Consider the following 12,466-nt stretch of genomic DNA (forward strand, 5'->3'; position numbering starts at 1 on the left):
TTCCTCCTTACCATCTGGAGTAGCATCTCAGGTTGAAATAAAACCTGGCAAAAAGCATGGGTTCTGTCTCATCTGTTACTTGTCCTCAAAAGCCCAAATGACAATTTTAGTATCTCTCAGCGAGTGAATAAATAATCCACACAACTGTGAACAAGCTGTAGAAGCAGACAAATTAGGATGGCCTGCCTAAGTGAAAGTTACCAGAATTGCACATTCAATGGTCTCAGGTGTCACATTTTGAGTGATGAGGAAAGACACCAAAACCAAGTGCAGTTTCCTGGTTTCTGTCTTTACATCCTTGACTCATGCTATTGACCAGCTGTGTCACCATTAAGACTCAATTCAACTTTAAGAACTTGCATGACATACAAAACTTCCTTAGAATAATTACAGCAAGAATCCATTCTAGTAACGAATGCATTTCTAAACAAATGCGTGCCTAACATTAGACAAAAACGTAAACAGAATTCAATATATATTACCTCCAGACGTTTCCACTTAGATGCATCATTACCTGTGATGAAGTCCAGTTTATTGCTTCTGCCAAGCTGAATAAAACCATTAAGTACTGTTGTTGTAGATGATAAAATTGAAACAAGACAACGTTAACATCTGCAGCTTCGAACACTACAGAAATGGTTTGCTTTAAATATGATGGAGCTCTCAAGGTAAACACTGAAATTCAGTGCCTGGAATCTGACTTAAAGAAAATTCTTCCATCTGACATTTGCTCAGATGTCATTATTAATATGAATAAAACAAAAGAAAGATAAATGTTATGTCTTAAGAAATGACTGCCATGGTTACCAGGAGTCTGAAAAGGGCCAAAGTTTGAGTATGGCTCTTGTAGCTGTTTGAAATCCCTTCCTGATCATGCACAGCAGTTCTGCGTAGATGGTAAATCCATACCAAAGAATTACCATGCTAGGTTACAGATGCAAACTACTTGCAAGAAAACTCAGTAGCTTTCATACAATTCCAACTAGTACTGTAAAAAACGCCAACAAGGAAGTCACCATGGAGCTGAAGGCAAAAGAACGTGCATGAAAACATTCTTAGCATGATTTGTGAGATACAATTTTACAAGCATTCACTGCAGTTCAACCTCTATTTCACCCTAACTCTGCAGCTGGGAATAGCAATGTGCAGACGTGCCTTGAAAGGTTAGCTTGAAGCTGAAATACCTTCAAGAGGCACTTTAAAAGAGATTTCAGGCATTGAAGAGAATGTCTTATTTCTGGTACACGTACAATCAACACAACTTCTAGAAAATGTGTATTTCATCGCTCGCTCTTTCAATTTATTTGAATGTATCCCAGCTCCTACTCATAATTTGCAAATAAATATTCTGCTTAGCCAAGAAACATGGTCTCGTTTGCTCCCTATGCTGAGGTGCTGGAAGGAAAGTTCTCTTTATATCAAATTTAAGCTAACATTTCCCCTCTACTACCCCTCCCACTCCTCACAAAAGCTCTGAATTACACAACTTAGGGTGGATTTTTCAGCTCGTGCAGACCCACGTCCTCTGGCTCGGGCAGCCAGGAGGGGTCAGGAATGTGGCCAAGGAAGGAAGACAGGACTATCCTTAGGGCAGCTCCTGCCTTTGGAGAGGTTCGACAAACTGCACCTCCCTTACATTTCATTTGCCAATTAGGGAAAGTTAGTACAGTCTGTCTTCTGCACATGAGAAGAAAGCCATATAGTCCTGCTTCATTTATGCATAGTACCGATATTCTAATGATCTGAAGCTAAGCAAGACGATATGGTAGATCAGATTTCCCTAGAACTACCTGGAAAGCATACAGCCCAATTCAAGGTACAGAGACCCAGAACCTGGAGAACAAAACAGAACCCAGTAGCTCCAGAACTGCCAGGGCAATAGATGGCAGCTCTAACATGGTGGTGCATAATGATCTTTCCTCTCAAGAGGACTGGTTTTTCATTAGGCCCTGCAGGCTGGAATTTATTTTTTTGTGTTTACTATGGCCTATATTCTTCCTCAATACAGCATGGGCTGCACTTAGTGGCTGTCAGTCCTCATCTGCTTATGTGAACAGCGATGCTGAAGTGTTACTGCGTCACCAGTCACCCCTTGACTTCCTCAGCGCCCTGTCCTATTAAAATGCAAATTTATTACAGGAGACGGTAAAAGTTGATAATAGCTACATTTCTCTGCAAGTCTAATAAGCACAGGGCATCATTTCTATTGGTTACCTTCTTTGTTACTTGTAACAAGCAGGAATACAAATGAATGCTGGTTTTTCTTACAGAAAAGCTTCTTTTTCAAATAACATTTCATATATACCCACACAAATTAAAAATCTAAGGCTAAAATTAGTACTGTTTAAATAAAGGTTAAAAACCCATATATCAGCATCCCACAACATTTCATACAGCTTTTGGCCACCGCGTTCCAAGCACCCAAGTGATCAGAAGGCAGATGCTCCTTGTCCAAACTCATGCCTGAAGCCTATTTCTGAAGAAACATTTGGAAGGGCCTATTTTCTATTGAGCCACGTACTCAATAAAAATAAATTAACAGTAATAATTACCAAGTGCAACCAGCCCCGAACTATCACATATTCTTTTTACGTAATAAAATTAGATTTTCCATGGCAAAGGCTTGCTTCAGTGGTTTTGATTGCATGAGCACTTGAATACAAATGAAACCTCTAGAGTTCAGGTTTAGTGCAAGAGCTCTGTGTGGCTACGTGTTCTCCTCTGCTCCAGCTCGCGTTATTCATCTATAGGCCACATGCTCAGAACACCCACACTGAAATGAACTGATGCGGCACCAAGCTCGGGGTCCACACGCACTCATCTAAACCACAACAGCAGCTGAACTGCTGCAAGAACATAAAGGAGCTTAACCTCAAACTGCCACAGGGGCAAATCCTATTTCTGCAGCCCTGCAGCTCAGAGAACGTTTCCATCAGCAGAATTACGGTTTTTGTTGTCCTAAGGAAAGATGGGAGTGGGAAGGGCACATTGCACCGCGCAGGAAAGATTAGAAGGTGCAGGGCTGGGCTAGAGGAGCAATTGTTTCACAGCCACCCACTCTGTATACCGAACCCTTTAGGGGAAAATATGTTTTGAGATTTGATTATCGGTTATCAGATGGCTTCACTGCCACTCCACTGCCTGGGGGAAGAAAAGAGACTGCAGGGCCCTCCGCAGCCCACAGTAGGGCAGCACAAGAGGGACCCAGGAATCTGGAAGCAGTTTAGCACACCAGAATTTTCAAGGCCCTAAATAAGCTGGATAGATCCAGGGAACGATAAACAAATTGCTATTGATTACATGCCCTGCAGCCTGTGTAAATCCAATTGAAGAAGGTCTCCAGACCTCACCGGCACAATTTTAGTCTTTAAGAGACAAAATGGATTTAGTGCCAGCTAATAAAAGATCAGCCTACTTCTACTTCCCTTCACGCTTGCATTAGACAAACTCTTAATACCGGCCTAAAGGTGCTTTTTTCACTCCCATCCTCTTTTTACTCTCTCCCTCCTATCATTACACAGGCATTATGCTATTCTATGTCAGATATTCATTTTAACAGCTTCTCATATTCTTGAACGCTCCTGAAGACCTTTTCAGAGCTACTGCATAGTTCTGAAAAGGCAACTTTGCTGCAGTGCCACTCATTCTGTGTGAACAAAAGAGAAAGTTAAAAAGCAAGGATGTTTTCAGAGGTAGAACCAGACACACGTGTTAACTCCCAGCTCAGCTACAAACCACTTCTAATGCCTTTGTGTCTCAGTTTCCCATCTGTAACAGCGTTAGGTCTGCCCTGCTTCCCTTCTCTGTGCTGTGCACTCCAGCTGCAGATCTTCCAGACGGGTTGCCTCATTTAAATGTACAGGTAAGGCGCATAACAACCTCAGCTGGATCACTGTTCCCCAGTATGAGGTGTTAGAAACATTCTAGTGAATGAATTGATTTACTTTCCTGATTTTTTTTTCCTTTTAAACAAGCCCAAACACATTCTAGACACCGTGTAGACAGTGATGATTTAAACGCTGCCGTTATTTCACTGTGGAGTTACACAGCACAGTATTTAAAAGTGCACAGCTGGGATTATGTGGCCTAGAAAGCTCTCAAAGCTAGACCTATACTTAAATAAATGATTCTAGCTCCTATGGGTGTAATAGAAGAAACCCTCTAAAATATAAGCTGCATAAAACCAGCCTCATCATAGCAGTATGGATTGTCCAATTTGAAAGTTAATACTGAATTAAACAGAGGTGAATTAGAAATGAAGGAACAATATACAAACGACTCGATTCCACGCCAATAAAACTGATGATGGTACTACTGAATGTACTATTCATTTACATTTAATTAATTTTTAAAAAAATCAAGTAGCTTTTTCGTATCTACAGTAAAGGAAGAGGAAACAAAATTCAGTGGGATAAGAGGAGGAGTGGAAGAGTCAGCTGAGATGAAAGGGGAGATACACCGATGCAGGCAAAGGAAAGAAGTGACAGATTATCACTACCAACGTGTCTTATCAGAAATAAAAAGTCTTCTCCTAAAAGAGTCTATTGAAAGGTCAAAGAGAGTGTTCATAGGAGCTGAGAAGATGAAATCATTTGACGGAAGGTAAAATACAAATCTGTTTAAAAGCCATTTGTGATTGATGAGAATCGGAGGACAAAGATGGCATCACAATATCTTGGCAAGAAAATTCTTCCAGATGGCATCTCTTTCTCATTAATGCTCTGGGGGAGGATCCTAGACATCCCAGCAGGTCCCGTCGTGACTTTGGATTCAAAGCCGTCCACAAACTCAGCTGCTCTTTGGCTCAGCTCCACTTCTGCTGCATACGCAAATGGCACGCTGCAGGACATGAGCTGATGAATGAGTTTCTCTGCTTAGTTTTTACCTCTTTGGATCACACTTTCCAAACGCTTTAGAAGGCACAAACCTGCCCGTGAACGTGTCTACCAGTACATGGCTCACGTATTGAGAACCTTCTCAAGAAATCCAGATTTACCATTACTAGTACAGAAACCTTAAGGATTGCTAGAAAACCAGGACTTGTAACACGCACACACAAAAAGAAACTTTAACAGCTGAATGTCAGCTTATTTAATTCATGCCTCCCTAAGTGGGCATCAAGATGGCCGTAACAACCCTGAATTAAGACCAGATTTAATGTCTGCATCTTGGCTTCCTTCGGCAAAATTAGAGCGAGGCCTTAAAATTGTCTCTAAATGGAAAAGCAGCTACACAAAGAGAAACCAAACGTCAGCACTGTGTGTTTCCGTACAGACTGGGCAAAGGTGCATTGTTCAACATAAGCTGACACGGTTGAAGCATCCAAGGTATGCCTGTACATGAGGGTATGGATGTGCTGCTTTGGTTTAAATTAGACTCAGGAACTTAGGAGAGCCCAGGAACCTATTAAAATCTCTCCTGAGCTCCACAGTATCGCTCAGCCCCACAGAGTTTAATGTGGCTATCTCACAGTTAACTGCAGAAGAATGCCTCAGTTTCAACAGCTGAAAGAAGGTTATTAACAACTGAAAATGACAGAAGGTACCAAAAAGTCATGGACATCTCACTAGAATTTGCCTTAGAGCAGAGAGGGATGGACAGTGCTACAGACCTGAAAAACAAGCAGAGGTCAAAAAAGTAGAATCTGTTCGAATTCCTACAGGTTAAGCTGCTAAGTAAAGCACATTCCTTCCTGTGAGCATAACAGACATAAATACATAGGAGCAGACAGCACGCTGCTGCATGCTGGGAACCTAAACAAATGTTATAAGGCGTGAAGGATCTCATGCATGTAACATCTGCATTGCAACTGCGGTGGGTAACACCACGCTGGGTCTGCGCAGCTCCTGAGCCTGATGCTGCCCTGCTTTTCCCTGTGCCATGCTGGCCTGCAGGCAGAACTGCAGAGCACACCATGTGGAACAGGGCTGATGGTCTGCAGGCAGTTGATAAACGGCAGATTCCCATGCAGTAACAGCAAGGACTTCTGCTTTAATTGGCAAAGCAGTACAGCAGAAGCACTGATCAGTAGTTACGATTTTATTTAATTCAATAAATTATTTCGTGTCCACACCTTGCTCGGTTTCCAAGTCAACACATCATATCAGATGAAGATAAGCATGACATCCTGAATACTGATGCAGGCCAGAGTGCTATTGAAATTAAAATAGTTTGTAAGTCCTGTCCATTGGCCCTTAGTCAGCAAACTTTATGATATACAAGGCAAAGAGGAGGCAGAGGAATAAAACAAAAAATCAAACATAATATGTTTTGGGAACAGTTAATATAGATATTTTAATTAACCTTTGTAACCTTGTAGGAGCTTTCAAATTCATACGGCTTTAAATGATAATGATTTGACAAAAAAAAAAACCCAAACAAACATTTTTTACATCCGTGAAAGGCATTAGTAGGAAATTAAAAAGCTGCAGGAAAATTGCATTTTTCACATTTGTTATGAGCCTACTGTAATTGTGCCAAAGGAGAGGTATTTATCATGCACTGCTCCTTCCCTTTGGATGCTCTCTTCCTATTTGGACTGGCTAGGAGCTCGTCTACCTCACATGGGGGCCTTGGCACCTTAAGTCTTAGCACAACTAATTCCATTACCTGGTTCCTAGATGCACTTATCCCTTGTGTTTACACATAGTCAAGCACGTGAAAGGAGCTTCACACTGTGAACACATTATGATGAAGGACAGGAGACAGACACCACACTGCACTGGCAAACAAATCACTATGCTGGTACTGAATACAGCTGCAGGAGGCAAAGGGCTGGGTCACAGAACCATGTCATACAATGCTTTCACATCAGTACACTCCACAAGTTTTTGAAATGGAGTCATAACCCTGGCTGTACAATTCATAAAGCAATCAGATATCACGGCGAGAGGAATACTGAGGCATACAGAAGACTTGCTTTCTTCATAGTTACATTCCTATCTCTGAGCACTCAATGCAATTTCTCCGACGCTTACATGGAGGGAGATGCAATGCTCCAAAATCACAGAGAACTGATTTTTGTGACTGAGTTGATTCCTGCCCAGTTTCTCCCACATCAACCTGCCTTTTATACGGCCTGCTTTGCCCTTAGCAAAGAGGAGCTGATCTATGCTCCAACAGTTTGGAAATTATATTAAGTTGGTATTTTGCTATAAAGGAGAGGAATGCAGTACCTGGGGTACTGAGCAACATTTTCATCTCCTTCCACGAGTCTCATGATCTACCCTTAAATCTTTTGCCATTAGTATTTAATGGTATTATAATTACTGTGAGCCTCCAGAGTTCAGAATAACCACAAAACAAATACAACCTTGATTATGCTCTTATTATTATCTGTATTACAGTGGCAACTAGAGACTTGGAGCTTTACCCATGGAAAAGAGGAGCGTGCATCTCCAAGAACCCGCATCTAATCTACAATGAGAATACATAGATTATTACAGATAGAAAGGAATAGGCCAAAAGGCAAGAACACAGATTGCTATACCTAGTTCATATGCTCTTGTTATTTTAAGTCTGACATTCTTCTTTGGAAAACATCCTCATGAAACTGGACACAAAGATAACTGGCAGTCCTAGTCTGTAAAACTGGCTCATATCTTCATGTTTGGGACATGTTCTTATTTAAAAATACTTAAATACAGCTCGCTCTCCCCTACTGCCAATTCTAAGTTCACAACAGCCTTGATAGCGTATTCTCTCCTGCCAAATCTGGTGGCAGTCACAGTTGTTTGTTACAACTAAGAAGTCACAGATTTATTTACCCTCTAAAACCACAGGCTGTATTTAACCCCTAAAACTGAACAGGCATGTAGCAGTAGACCGAAGGCTTCTCTGTGGAGAGAAACACTTCATTTTGGAAGAGACAAAGGATGGGTGACACTTTTGCTTGATGCTGCTCACGGGCAGCAAGGCAAAAGAAAATAAGTGTTTGATTTACCCTCTCATGTACAACACTATTGAAAGAGTCACTTAATCAGAAGACCTGATTTTACCATTCCTAAGTGATTCCACTAAAATTTTGACATGTCATCCCCTTTTGGTATTTGTCCTCTTTCAACACTGGAAATTAATACACCAGAGGAGCAGTGATCAGTACGAATTTCTCTGAGTTCAAATTTCTCTTTTAATTAAGTCTTAATGCTTTCCTGACACAGAAAAAGAAAGGAATGTCTCATTTGGAAACAATTTTTAATACAGTCCACAGTTATCCTCCCCCTGCAGAGCAAACTCATGCGGAGTGCACTAACCTGAATGAGTGCTTCTGGCAGCAGCCTGTCCTGCTGTAAGGGGACCCCAGGGCTGCCAGGTCAGCATCATGGAAACCTGTGGGAGACCTCACAGTGCTTTGGAGGGAGCTCTGCAGATGAGGTAGGACCATGGGAGTTGCAGCTGGATGACAGTGGTGTCAGGGGGATGTGCCGACCTCAGAGCAATTACAAAGCATTAGTCCAGACTTGCTGCGAAGGACAGAAGTTTGGTCAACAGAGAGAAAAAAAACACCATCAAGCTGTAGCTGCCTTTGTAGAATCAGTTCACTTACACGAGATGAGAAGGCAGGATAGATGAGCTCTGAGTAGCACACAGATTTTCCATCTATATTTGTATTTTAACCCACACATCTCTAAATAACAACAGCACCAGTAGATGCTCTTTCCATATAGCACATGGGCAGCCTTTGCATGGATCTGTGATTTCAGAAGATGAATCTCTTCTTCTTAAAAAATAAGAAGTAGTTTGGCATTTAAGGGCTCACAATTCACACTAAGAGGGCCATAGGCAATATAATATCCTCTTTCCACCTGGATTCACAGATTGTAAGCAAACAACTGTGAAAGATGGGGGGAAAATTACGTTGCAAATTATTAGATTTATGGTCCTTGAAAATATGCCTACAAAAGTATTACTCTTATGACAGTTTCTCCCTATTTTGACTTGAGTGCTAAACAGCAGAGTAAGCACCATAACACATCCAGAGTTTCTCCTCTATTCTCTGCATGATTTTTTCCAGCAGAGCTTAGGATATACAGCAAATACTTCCAAGAAGCAAAGAAAAACTGCTACTAGCCCAATAAACGATCTTTCTAAAACAAAAATGATTCCCTTTTTCCCTCCTCCCCATGTTTTATCTTCTTCATTTTCAGATATCAGAAGTTTACCTACTATGCAGACCCACAACAAGCAAACAGGTTCTTTTTCCTCAGAGAGTCTAATCAAGGTACGTCCCAATGGATACCAGTGGGCCAAAGACAAGAACCCAGTGTGGAAATAACTAAGACCTTAAAATGAACTAACGCAAGGTGTTTGTTTAAATGTATAAGCCCAGGCACGTACAACTTGGAGCACTTCACTGGATTCTTCTTAGGGAAGAAGACTGAATTGGTCCACTGGGCTGAGCAGGAATTGCACGCAGCTGAGAAACAAAAGCTCCTCTAAATAAAAGGTCGTTAAACATTTTTCATAAAACACCTATTTAGTGGAGCTTTTATTTGCAGATAGAAGCAGCGGTGCAAGAAAAAAACCCTCTATCTCCTGGAGATCTATTTTATAGGAAGATTAAAAAGAAACCCTTTCAAATTCCCATACAATGCCAACCTTGATGAAGCTGGCACAACACCTCCTTTTTGTCTTGCTTCTCTGAGTGCAACTTAATGACAGCTATCGTCAAATCATTGTTTTCAGATGCTCTCAATTCACATTCACACCTTGCCAGAAATATCACCTGGCACTTCATTAAAAGGAAGATTATTATTATTATTATTATTTTTAACTCTAGCTGATAAATGACAGAAATCACAGCAAAAGGAAGTCTGAAGAACATCATTAGAAGCTGATCATCTTTTAAAAATATTTTTACCAAAAAGCTCTGGGTCTGCTCTAGTAGTTGAACCTGAACTCTACAAGGAAGTGACTGAGCAGAATCAGACATCCTTATTAAGTACAACTTGCCTGGCTGGTCCCCTCTCTATGTGTATTAGGGCTGATATTCAGACAGTGATGAGCTTAGTCATGGTTTCCAAACAAAAAGAAAAAAAGAAATCAAAAACCCCCACGAACCTATCACGTTGACTAGGAACGGACTGCATTTTCACTGTCAAAAGGCAGCTAGGAAGCAGCTGAAATAATGAAGAAAATTCCTCTTCAGAAGTGCATCCTAGTAGCAAATAGCAATCTTTCCTCATAGCAGGAACACGACCTCAAGTATGTGCTGGCTGATTGCTGTCAGACTTACAGAAGACAAAAGGAGACATTTTATTAAAGGGCAAATGCCAGGAGGCAACAAAGCTGCTGCAGGGCCCCACTAGAGGGACGGCTTTGCTCTCTGATTGCAAAGATTATCTCACAAGGACTTTTTTCCTCCTTCCAAAATGAACATGCATTCAAATTCAGTCAAACTGCTGTCAAGCCCCAAGGAATGAGAAAGATAATGTAGTAGCATCTAAGGAGATAAGCACCACCAAGAACGTGGAGGGAAGAAATACAGAGCAGAAACAGCCCCAGAGCCTGGTGCTGCTAGAGAGCACTCACCTGAACCACCAGCAGCAAAGGTGAGAGGGCAGCAAGAGGGCCCTGGGACTCATGCTGGGGAGGCAGCTGCTGGAGCTGAGCACCTGCAGGGATGCTGCTGCCATGCCTGCTCCTCACAAACCTCCTGAGCATCAGAAAAGAAGAAAACTCTGCAGGTTTTAAGAAAAGCTATTGGCAAGCGGCACTAGAAAAATGAAAAGGTTCCGTATAAATAGCTTATTTTACAAAATTCAACTTGGTGGCCTTGCAGACAGGTGGGCACTAAGGACGTCCTAACATGCAGTGGGAGCTTTGTTTTTTTTCTTTTTTTTAATTGTACCTTAATGAATCCTTGCAAGACACTACAGCAGCAAAAGCTGGCTGAAGGAACGTGCTGCTGGCCCTTGCCAAGTGCACCGCACACCTACCATGTAACAGAAAAAAGGCAGCTTCATGGCAATTACCCCCGGATGATCATTTGTAACCTCAGCTATTCTCATAAGGCAGGCTGCTTCAGCTGAGCAGCACAAAAGAGGCTTTGAACGTTTGTTGTTCATTTCAACATTCTTTTCTCCTTAAGGCCATGGTCAATTGTTATCTTTACGGCACGTTTCTATAGTGACCGACTGCTACAGCAATACTCGATACGTCTCTTTTTCCACATGAACTTCGAAACTCAAAATGGCATTTAAACAAGTTTCTAAAAACTGAGCTGCACGCACTGCACCAAGATGGTACGGTAGATTACTTTGTCACTTCAGCTTTCCCAGCTCTTGAGACAACACAAAAACAAACAAATGAAGTACTTATAGAGGAAAACAGAGTTCTTCGTGGCTTACCAACAATTACTTGAAAAGTTATATATAAAGGACCAGGAAGAAATGAATTCCCATTACCTTAGAGCAGTACCAGATTCTTCCTTTCAGGCAAGTATGTCATTTCTCCAGCAGCTTTCCAGCTGTTTATTGTGCGTTGGCTACCTTACGAGGTCCCACGGAAGGCTGCTGCACTTGGGGCAGAGAGCAATAAGCAGGAGAGGCTTTACATGCAGGTAAAGCACCGCGCTCCCAGGAGGAGATGGCAGCACATTTTCACACTAATGTGGCAGTGAATCATCCCCATGGGATAAGAGTGAAAACCATTAGGAGGGGAATATAGTGGGCTGGAATAATAATAAAAGGTGGATTCAGCTGGTTCAGCTTTTACATATGCAAATAAACAGTAGGAGAGGGGAAATGCAGAGAGAGACGTGAGGTAATGAGGAGAAGGAGCAGGTGTATCTATCTTCCTGGAGGCTGAAGGAAGGAAGGTATTAAACTGCACTTTCTGGTAAATTGCCACTGCCAGTTATTGACAAAGTTGTCAATTACATGGGATTATTTAGACTGATGATACAGGAAGAAATGGGGGTTTAAAATCACATGGGACTAAAAGCAGAGATGGGGATGTGCTGCAGATGATAAATGGAGTGGATTGAAACTGAAAGAGCAAGGAGGCCAGCCTCAGAGGATGTAATTAAATATCCTTAATTAACATATTAGAGCAGTGCTGCAATGAAACCATGTACCTACTTTCAAAGTTTGATTTTAGAAAATAAATGTTATGAGTGGAAGAAAGAGCAAGAATGTTCTACGCCATAAGGCTGCATAGACATAGAATGTATTCCGACAACTTCTACTTTCCATGTTCAAATAACTCAATTACATACAAAAATACACAGACTGCCCACTACTCAGGTATGAAATCACATTAGAACTTACTGAAATCAGTCAGACAAAACATGAGGAAATGAGGGCAGAGCTTCAGTAAATAGCAGGATTTCAAGCAGTCAAATGATCACATTGCCTAAAGAAAAGGATTCCTTTAGGCACATGGATAAAGGGGTGACCAACAAGCAAAAGGAGGCACAGTTCTACTAAAAATACATTCTGCTGAGAATTCTGCATTGCTTTTTCCC

At 41.5% G+C, this 12,466-nt stretch overlaps 1 protein-coding gene across 1 annotated transcript in view; it reads right to left on the reverse strand.

Annotated features, from left to right (window-relative positions):
• C15ORF40 (C15ORF40 homolog) overlaps positions 1-12,466 on the reverse strand; it is a 33,099-nt gene that overhangs the window by 15,484 nt on the left and 5,149 nt on the right. The gene's annotated exons all lie outside the window — the stretch shown is intronic.

This window comes from Gallus gallus, chromosome 10 (genome assembly GCF_016699485.2).
Source record: "Gallus gallus isolate bGalGal1 chromosome 10, bGalGal1.mat.broiler.GRCg7b, whole genome shotgun sequence".
NCBI lineage: Eukaryota > Metazoa > Chordata > Aves > Galliformes > Phasianidae > Gallus > Gallus gallus.